This window comes from Falco rusticolus, unplaced genomic scaffold (assembly GCF_015220075.1).
Source record: "Falco rusticolus isolate bFalRus1 unplaced genomic scaffold, bFalRus1.pri scaffold_160_arrow_ctg1, whole genome shotgun sequence".
NCBI classification, from domain to species: domain Eukaryota; kingdom Metazoa; phylum Chordata; class Aves; order Falconiformes; family Falconidae; genus Falco; species Falco rusticolus.
In genome coordinates, this window is record NW_023618178.1 from 19,157 (window position 1) to 28,454 (window position 9,298).

The 9,298-nt window shown below is 50.7% G+C and overlaps 1 pseudogene; it reads left to right on the plus strand.

Moving 5' to 3' along the window:
- The first annotated feature begins 7,850 nt into the window (after positions 1-7,850).
- Positions 7,851-8,760, plus strand: LOC119142012 (annotated as a pseudogene).
- Positions 8,761-9,298: the final 538 nt, after the last annotated feature.

Consider the following 9,298-nt stretch of genomic DNA (forward strand, 5'->3'; position numbering starts at 1 on the left):
AGCAATGCCCTCTCCTGCCAGCACTTCACAGTCCAGCCCTGCATCTCTCTGGCCCCAAGGACAACATGGATTGCTCTCATTAGGGACATCTCATTTCACCTTTACAGTGACCTCTGTCCACCACCCCCGCATGCTCTGCTGTAAAAAATTTTGCTTTCCTCAGACCTTGGACACTTGTTACCCATTATTATTGTTTTTGTGACATGTCTGATCTTGGCCCTGATGACACAGCTGTGGTCCAGCGCACCTCTGCTGTGAAATAACCTAAATCAGGGAAAGGAAGGGGAAAAGTCTTATTTAACCAGAGTGAGGAAGCCTTAGGATCAATAACCTCACATCCTATTGGGGAATTTAGAGATGCTGTGGGTTTACATGGCAAGGGTTTCGGAGTGGTCACGGGGTTTGTAGGGCTGGCAAAGCTGAGAAGAGATCAAGTGCTGACTCCATGGCAATAAACCCACTTTCATTTGACTCCAAAATGGACCAGCCCCTGCCCAAATCTGATCCAATGAGCAATTCTAGTGGCACCTCTGTGATAAACCTAAGGCAGAAAGGACAAAACACAAAGGGAGAGGAGTGAGAATTATGTGAGAGAACAACCCTATAGACATCAAGGTGAGTGAAGAAGGAGGGGATCAGTGAGACAGAGGCTTGGATCCTACCAAGACAGAGGTTTGGTGGGACCTTGCAAGCCAGTGGTCAAGTAACCACCTGCTAACAGTCACAGGACAGCACAGTGACAATGCTTCTTTAAGTGTCTGCAGGTTCTTTGCATCAGAATTCTGCTCACCTGGATCTAAAATCCTGCATCATTCATGTCTACCTTGGTTCTAGAAGCAAAGAAATGGTGGAGTCTCATCTTCCAGAGGGAGTGAGGCAGGAGAGCAGCAGAGTGCAGGTGCCAGGTAACATACTGGCAGGCTGTGGCTTGTGCAGAAGGGGTGAACACTCCTTAGAATTCCCTGAAACTGCCTCAGAAGTATAAACTCCATTTTGAATGTTGAAATGGTTGGAGGCTGCTGTCCTTGCAGAGCAGCTGTGCTGAGCTCTGCCACCTGCCTTGGCACTTGGTTCCCTCAGTGTCACAGCTCTGTCTGCAACAGTACCGGCTCCACTTGCCTCTGCGTGGGCCCCTGGCTGAGGGCACTGCTGCACATCTGGGCTGAAGCCCCCCAGCTGTGGCACCAGCCCAGCTCTGCCATGAGGAAACCTGGAACCAAGTGTCCCAGAGCCCGTGGGTGCAAAGGCTTTGCTTCAGAGCAGAGACCTGGCATGGGCAAAGGAGAGCTGAGTCCTTGTACCCCTAGGACTATGCAAGGAAGAGCTTCAATTGACTCTGCAATGCTTACTGAAGCACTGAAGACATCCTCCCCGCCCCTGCCTGTAGAACCACCAGACACACACGCACACACATGCTGTTTAGGAGTACTTAGATCCTTTGCTGCAGTCTTCCTGGTGTCCTGTCTGGTAATGGGTTACCAAAAGTTGATACTCATGCACAAAACTTTATCTCCTCAGAGAAATGCCACTGCTGGACAGAAGTGTCTCTGCCCAGCTGAGGCAAGGAGCATGAGTGATTGCATCAGGCTGCTCCCCAGCAGGTTCCCCTGCAGCCCCAGGGACACCTGGAGGGAGCCCAGAGGGGCAGAGGAGGGAGGCAGGGAGAGCTCAAAAGCAGACCTTGTTGGGATGTTGGGAGGATGCTGAGAGCTCACTGTTGGAGAAATCTTCACAGCCCTTGACCCGGTGAGTCTCTGGCTACAGAGCAATGCCTCTGCAGTTCCTACCCAGGTCTGCAGCAGCTGGGGCAGGCCCAGCCTGTGGGACCGTGTGGGAGCCTTTTGCTGTGGAGGAGGCCAGTGTGCTGCAGAGCAGGGCTTCCCTGCTGCAGCGTGGGAGGGCCAGGGCATGTGGGCTGCCTTGTGCCAGGGCCGGCTGCAGGGCTGTGAAGGTGGCTGTGCAGGCAGGGGTGCCCAGGGCTGTCCTTGCCAGCAGGGTCCCTGCAGCTCAGGGAGCTGTGTGCTGGGGCAGGGGCTCTGCCGCCTGCCAGGGGCAGCTCTCACCCTGCCCAGCAGCTTCGCACAGCTCAGTGGTGACACTGCGTGACACCCAGTAGGGAAGGATTCCTCTATGCTGCATGGTTCAGGGCTGCTCTCAGGTCTAGGTTACCTGAGGACATGTCTGGAAGTCTGATTTCATGAGGAAGGTCAGGGCAGAGATCGGTATCGTAATACAGGGCTCTCCTCAGTCTGTGATTTCATTTTCCTGCTCTTGGGGGCAGGAGGGGGAAGGGAGAGATGAAAAAGGAGGTCTCAAGCTGGAAGAGGTCACTTAGACTCCTAGCTGGAACTGTGAGTGATGAGATCTGCCAGGAGCCTCCTGAAGTGCCCTCAGCCACTCCTCTGTCTATGAACAGCAGCAGCAGCACCTTTGCTGGAGCCATCAGGGTCATTCTGACCTGCCCTTTCCCCCTGCGGACAGGACCCTGCGCCCAGCCAGTGCCCTGCAGACAGGCAGGTTTGTGCGGGGCCAGTGCACAGAGGCTCGGATGGGGTCTGTGAGCACTGACAGGGAAAGACCTGGCACAGGGAAACACCTCCCAGGAGGGAAATCCTGTGCCAGCTGGGATAATATCAGGGACTGAGAGAGCCCTTCCTCTGAGGCATCCCCCTGGCCTGCTCTCCCCGCAGCAAAGCCTCTGCCCTCAGGGCTGGGGGTCCCGAGTGCAGGAGCGGGCTGGAAACTAGGACCATGCGTGGCAATCAGTTAGCTGAGGGGAATGTGCTCGAGCTTGTCTAGACAGCAATCAACATGATGAGACGTGTTGACAGAGCACAGGGGAGTGGGGGACGGATGGCACCAAGGATGGCGCCAAGGAAAGGTAACACCTTGCAGTTAATTGCTGGTAGTTAACCACCAGTCAGGGATTGCCTACTATGCAATGCTTAGCTTCAAGAACCAATCTGTTTAAAGCGCGCAGCTTCTGAAAGTGTATAAAACCTCGTGCTTCTGTACAATAAATTGACATTTGCTTGCATCAAGCTGCGTCCCGTCTCTTCATTCGCTGCAAATTGGTGACCCCGACGTGATGCGTTTAAGGATCTAACGTGAAGGGCTCTCGAATCGCCTATCTGAGCGACATGCAGCGAATCCCACAGAACTTTGAATGATCTGCTGAAAGGAAGCAGGAGCCGGCCAGAAATCCCTCCGGAGTTGACAGGTGAGCTGTGGGAAATCTGTAACGGGGAATCAGGCTTCGTCCCCAGAAAGAGACATTTATGGACTCATAAAGGGTCTTCTAGTCAGATCAGGGAGTCCGTGCCTCAGTCTCCTCAAATGGTGACCCCTATGGTGGTGTTCCGAAGCCTTGGAAGAATAAGGACGGAACTGGTTGGTAAAAAAAGACAGCTCGTGGAAGAGGGCTGCGTTCCGGAGGAGACGGCTTGGCTGAACGATCGTCTTGCTGTCTGGACAGGCGGACAACCTAAACCCCGAGGATAACACCTGTATTCATCAAGACAGGTGAGCAGCCAAGAAACTTTAGAGACTTTGAAAGAAATGAAAATGTGTACATACAGCAGCCAATTGTATGATGCTGCCGCGGAGGGGAACTCCGTGTCGGGAATGCATTTAGCACCTTGGTGGCAAATTCTGACTACTCTTCACCAAGTGTGGACTAATTCTGCTAACGGTGCTAAACCAGAGGAAGCTGTAAATTCCACAAACAGTGTAAGCACTGAACTGGAGGAGGCTGTAAATTCCACCGACAGCGCGACTCTTCTCAACACACTGTCAGCAATGGTGATTCTGTCCACACCTCCTCTGCCCCCAAAGCTTCTGTCACTGATTGCAGCGACCCTCACAACACAGGACCAAGCACGGGAACAGGACAACTCGGACAATGATTCCATTGACACTGATAAACCTTTTGATCCAGGTCCTATAGATTCAGAAAAGGAGCTAGACCTTTCCCCCACCCCTTTGTCTCTCCTGATGCATTGACTGTATTTTTGGGGAGGGTGAAAGGGAGTCTGAGGGATCGGTGGCAGGAATGCAAGTGGGAAACACTTAAGCGAGGGGATTTGGGAGTCGCTATGGCATGTTCAGTATTTTGTCAGACAAATCAACCTGCAGAGTGGCAGCCTGTGCAATACGAGGCTGTTAAAGAGTTAAGCAAAGCAGTGCGGGAAGGGAGGATTCATAATACATTTGTTATTTGTCCCTTCCTGAAGTGATGGCAGAGCCTTGTACACTCACACTGCAGGATTGGAAGTTATTGCTTTGTATGGTACTAACTGATACAGTATATGATGTGGTTATTTGATTTTTGTGAGCTATGTGTAGTGGCCTTGACTGAAAACCTTAATCGGGGAACTGCTGTTAACTATGAGCTGTTGGCTGGAGAAAATTAACCGATTCTGTGCCGATTCTGTGACTCAGGCAAGGTATCCCAGGAACAACTGTTTGCAAATGAATGAGATGGCTATTAAGGCAGTCCGGATGCGGGAGTCTTGCCACAGTGTTGCGGGGTCCTAGAGAGTCACTAACTGTAATACTAACTTTATTGATTGGCTTCAGAATATTTTGCAACAAGTCGAACATCAGGAAGCTCAAGGGATGCTTTTAAAACAACTAGCTGTGATAATGCCAATGAAAATTTTAAATGGGCAACTTTCACAATCGCAACCCCAACATGTGTCAAATGATTGTAACGCAGAACTCACAGCAGACTGTAATTCTCAGGCTGAGTTCTGGAATGCAGCGTAACACATTTTTGCTTCTCTAATCTCTTCTGTAAGAATAGTACACGCTCTTAATTTGCTTAGTAAATTAGGCTGCTAGCTTGCTAAACAAATACTACAAATACTATTTTTTTTTCTGGCTTATTAACAGATGTTGATTCTGTCCATCATATGTTGCTACAGAACCGAGTTGCTATTGATTTTTATTATTAGCACAGGGACACAAGCGTGAAGACTTTGATAGGATGTGTTACGTGAATCTGAGTGACCACTGTGAATTAATTTACAAAAGTATACAAAACTCAAAAGCCTTAAAACAAAGATCTGCAACAGAGCCACGGGCGGGTTGCCTTTGGTCTCTTCTCATGGCTGGGAAACTTTGGGCCATGACTCAAAAGTATTACAGGATTTATTATAATTATCTTTAACCACCTTATTGATGTTTGCCTTATGTCTCCCATGCCTTTTCTTTTCTGTATTCAGTGTTTAGTTGATTGTAAAATAAAGCAGGTCATGGTCACCCAGCTACACACCCCCTTTGCCTCATCGCAATTAACAAGCAAAAAAGAGGACAGAGAATGTCTGAAGAGAGAGATAGGAGGGGAAACTGGAGAATATTTGACCTAACAAGAGATGAGAGAACAGCTGGGTATTGTGAAGGAGACTAGGAAAGATAAACATGGTTATCTAGTGTCTAATAGGTGTCTGCATGCTTGTAGTGATATATAGCTATGTAACTACATGAATGGTTTCTGCCCTGAGCCTGGTGGAGCATACAGCTGCGGTTTGTGTCCTGGCTCAGAGATGTAAATAGGGGCTTCTCTGTTATGGTAAAGTGTCTCTCTTTGCATAAAAAAGAGAGGGAATGAAGGGAATGACCCCAGAGGTATGTTCAGAGAAGGCATGCGATGTTTCGAAATTTTTGACTGAACCAGTTCTTGTTTGGTGTGCCCTTCCACCTATGTATAATGTTAATCCAAAAGAAGATGATATTGTTTACACTTTGAATGTTGATAATTGTCTTTCTGTAGATGCTTATGTAGTAGGAGGCTATGATGGGAACATGTCGCGGCGGTTCTTCTCTTATCCAGAGTAACAGCAGGGAAAGCATTAAAGAGTTAAATCACCTTGTTTGGTAGGCAGTTAAGCATGTGAGTCAAAATTGCCACTGCTTTTTGTTGTTGGTTCAAGGACACGGCTGTGAGGATTTGGATGGTATGTGCTGCGTGGATTTTAGGCACCCCATTGCAGCAACATGTTATTAAAATCTGAGAAAATTTCAGCCTTTTTGGCATCCATTCACTCAATTGGCAGTATTGTTTGTTTGCTGTTACCTTGGTTGCTGTCATGTTTGCAAGGGCCCTGCAGAACATGGCAAGCCTGGTACTAGCTGTTCAAAAACAAAAAGGGGAAATTGTAGAATTGTACGGAACAGAGACAGTGGGTTATTTTGACATTAATAATATGTCTCAGTTGGTTTTTTAATTAATTAACATGATGAGACATGTTGACAGAGCACAGGGGAGTGGGAGACCGATGGCGCCAAGGATGGCGCCAAGGAAAGGTAACACCTTGCAGTTAATTGCTGGTAGTTAACCACCAATCAGGAACTGCCTAGTATGCAAGGCTTAGCTTCAAGGACCAATCTATTTAAAACGTGCAGCTTCTGAAAGTGTATAAAACCTCGTGCTTCTGTACAATAAATTGACATTTGCTTGCATCAAGCTGCGTCCCGTCTCTTCATTCACCGCACCCGAGGTGTGAGCCACCCCCTCTGCAGCCAGAGCTCCAGCAGAGCCGAGGGGCAGCTCTCCAGCCATGTGCCCCGTGGGGTCCCTCTGCAGAGCACAGGGGCTGAGAGCAGCTGCCCGGCAATGTTGGTGTGTGGGAGGTGGCGAGCACAGCTGGGCAAGGGCAACGCTGCCCTCAGTGCCCGGCACGCTTGCCCTGGCCTCTCTCAGCCGCACCCTCACTCTGTTTTGCCTCCTTTCTCCATTGTCTCTGTTATTTGTTACTGTTCTCTTGCTCTTGCTGTCAGGCTCTCTGGCGATGGGTGTTTCAGCTGCAGAGTCACACACTGATCTTGTGGGTCCATTCCTGCAGCTGTGTCCATGGGAACAAGTGTCCCAGCTTTCCTGCCACCTGGGGGGCTGTGGACAATGCCCTCTGTGGGGATGGGCATTGAGCTGGTTGTCCCTGAATTAGATGCTATATTTAGGGTCCTTTTGTACCTCCCTGACATTTGCTTCCAAGCAGTGAGTTGTCCTCCAGAATACAAACCTGTCCTCTTGCACCCTTTGTGATCTGAAAGCCCCACGGACAAGCGCAGGGATGCTGTGACAGAGAAAATGCTGTTGGGTGGGTGAAATGAGCCCTGTGTGTCCTTGGCTGCAAGCGGGGTGCTGAGACCTCAAGAAAGGGTGAGGGGTCTGTGGTGGGTCAGGCTGCTCTCAGCAGTGCCTGGTGGATTTTCAGGGTGCATGGAAGTGTGGTCACCCTCCACCTCAGGAAGGTGCAAGCCCAGAGACACTGGGAACCAGATGGACAGACCACCTCCCCGCACAGGCACTCACCCACAGGCAATCCTCTTGCCTCGCAGAGCTCGCTGTGTTCCCCCTGAGGGCAGCAGCAATGCTGAGAGGTTCTGACATCCAAGAATACTCACCGACGGAGAGAGGGTAGAGATTTTAAACAAAAATTGAATATTCTCAAAGTGTCTTCACCATTCCCATTCTGTAGCCCTGGCAGTGCAGATGCTGACAGGCATTTCTACTCTGGCACAGGTTTCACATGACAAAGTTGGTATCAGGACTGGTCCCTTCCCCCCCCCCCCCACTTCTGCAGAGTGGGGCTGACTGATCAAGAGCCCATGGGCACATGCCCTGCTCTTCATCGCCCACAGGACCAGCACCAAGCAAGGCTCCAGCCACACAGCTGAAGGAAGGTCTGCTAGGAAGGTCTGCTAGGAAGAGTAAAGGATGTCTGGGTGTGAAAAGGGGCAGGGGAATGGTCTGTGGGAAATGGTGTTGATTTTGCTCAAGGAAGTCTCCCTTCACTTGTCACTGTCTTTTTTTCCCTGTGACAGGTTCCCATGCCCAGAGGCAGCAGATGCCCAACAGCAGCTCCATCACCCACTTCCTCCTCCTGGCACTGGCAGACACATGGGAGCTGCAGCTCTTGCACTTCTGGCTCTTGCTGGGCATCTACCTGGCTGCCCTCATGGCCAACGGCCTCATCATCACCACTGTAATCTGTGACCACTGCCTCCACACCCCCATGTACTTCTTCCCCGTCAACCTGTTCCTCCTCAACCTGGGCTCCATCTCCACCACTTTCCCCAAAGCCATAGCCAACTCCCTCTGGGACACATGGGACATCTCCTATGCAGGATGTGTTGCCCAAGTCTTTCTCTTTCTCTTTTCTGTTTCAGCAGCGTTTTCTCTGCTCACTGTCATGGCCTATGACCGCTACGCAGCCATCTGCCAGCCCCTGCACTACGGGACCCTGCTGGGCAGCAGAGCTTGTGTCCACATGGCAGCAGCTGCCTGGGATGGTGGTTTCCTCAATTGTCTCCTGTATTCTGTGAATACACTTTCACTGCCACTCTGCCAAGGCAATGCGCTGGACCGCCTCTGTGAAATCCCCCAGATCCTCAAGCTCTCCTGCTTACACACCTACCTTAGGGAAGTTGGGGCTTATTGTGCTTAGTGCCTGTTTATTTATTGGTTGTTTTGTTTCCATTGTTCTGTCCTATGTGCAGATCTTAGGGGCTGTGCTGAGGATCCCCTCTGAGCAGGGACGGCACAAAGCCTTTTCCACATGCCTCCCTCACCTGGCCGTCATCTCCCTTTTTGTCAGCACTGCCATATCTGCCTAACAGAAGCTCCCCTCCACCTCTTCCCCATCCCTGGACCTGAGGGTGTCAGTCCCGTACTCAGTGGTGCCTCCAGCAGCGAACCCTGTCATCTACAGCATGAGGAACCAGGACCTCAAGGGTGCACTGAAGAAACTGAGGCAGGCAGGTGTCTCTCAGCAGACATCAACTGTTTACATATATACAGAAGGAATTTTTAATTAATGTGTGGAACCTCCTGTGCTATTAGCATTCTATCTGAGACAGTCCTGTTTGTCCCAGTATGTCTGCATCCACTCCACTTCCTGAAAGGCAGGAGCCCAGACTGTCTGACCCAGCAGCCTTTAAACATGTGTCTTCGAGGATGATGCGCCTGGTTTCTGTTTCACATCTCTGTAATAAAAGGCAGTTTTCTCAGTGCCCATGTCTGGTGGTTTGGCTCTTCTTCCAAAGCTGAGCTCAGGAAGAGGCTGAAGGAATTGCCCCCAGGAGCGTGCTGCTGGGCTTGGGTTCCCCATGGCTCAGGGGAGGAGGGCATGGGGCAACACGTTAGGGCATGGGCCTGTGTTGAGCCTTGGCGTGTGGGTGCCCAGTGCCCATGGGAATGGTGGGTGACCAAGAGGGATGTGCCTGGGACCATCTCCCTGGGCTTTCAGGCACCGCTGCCCTGCACAGCAGCACCGCCTGCTCAGGGCCATGCCTG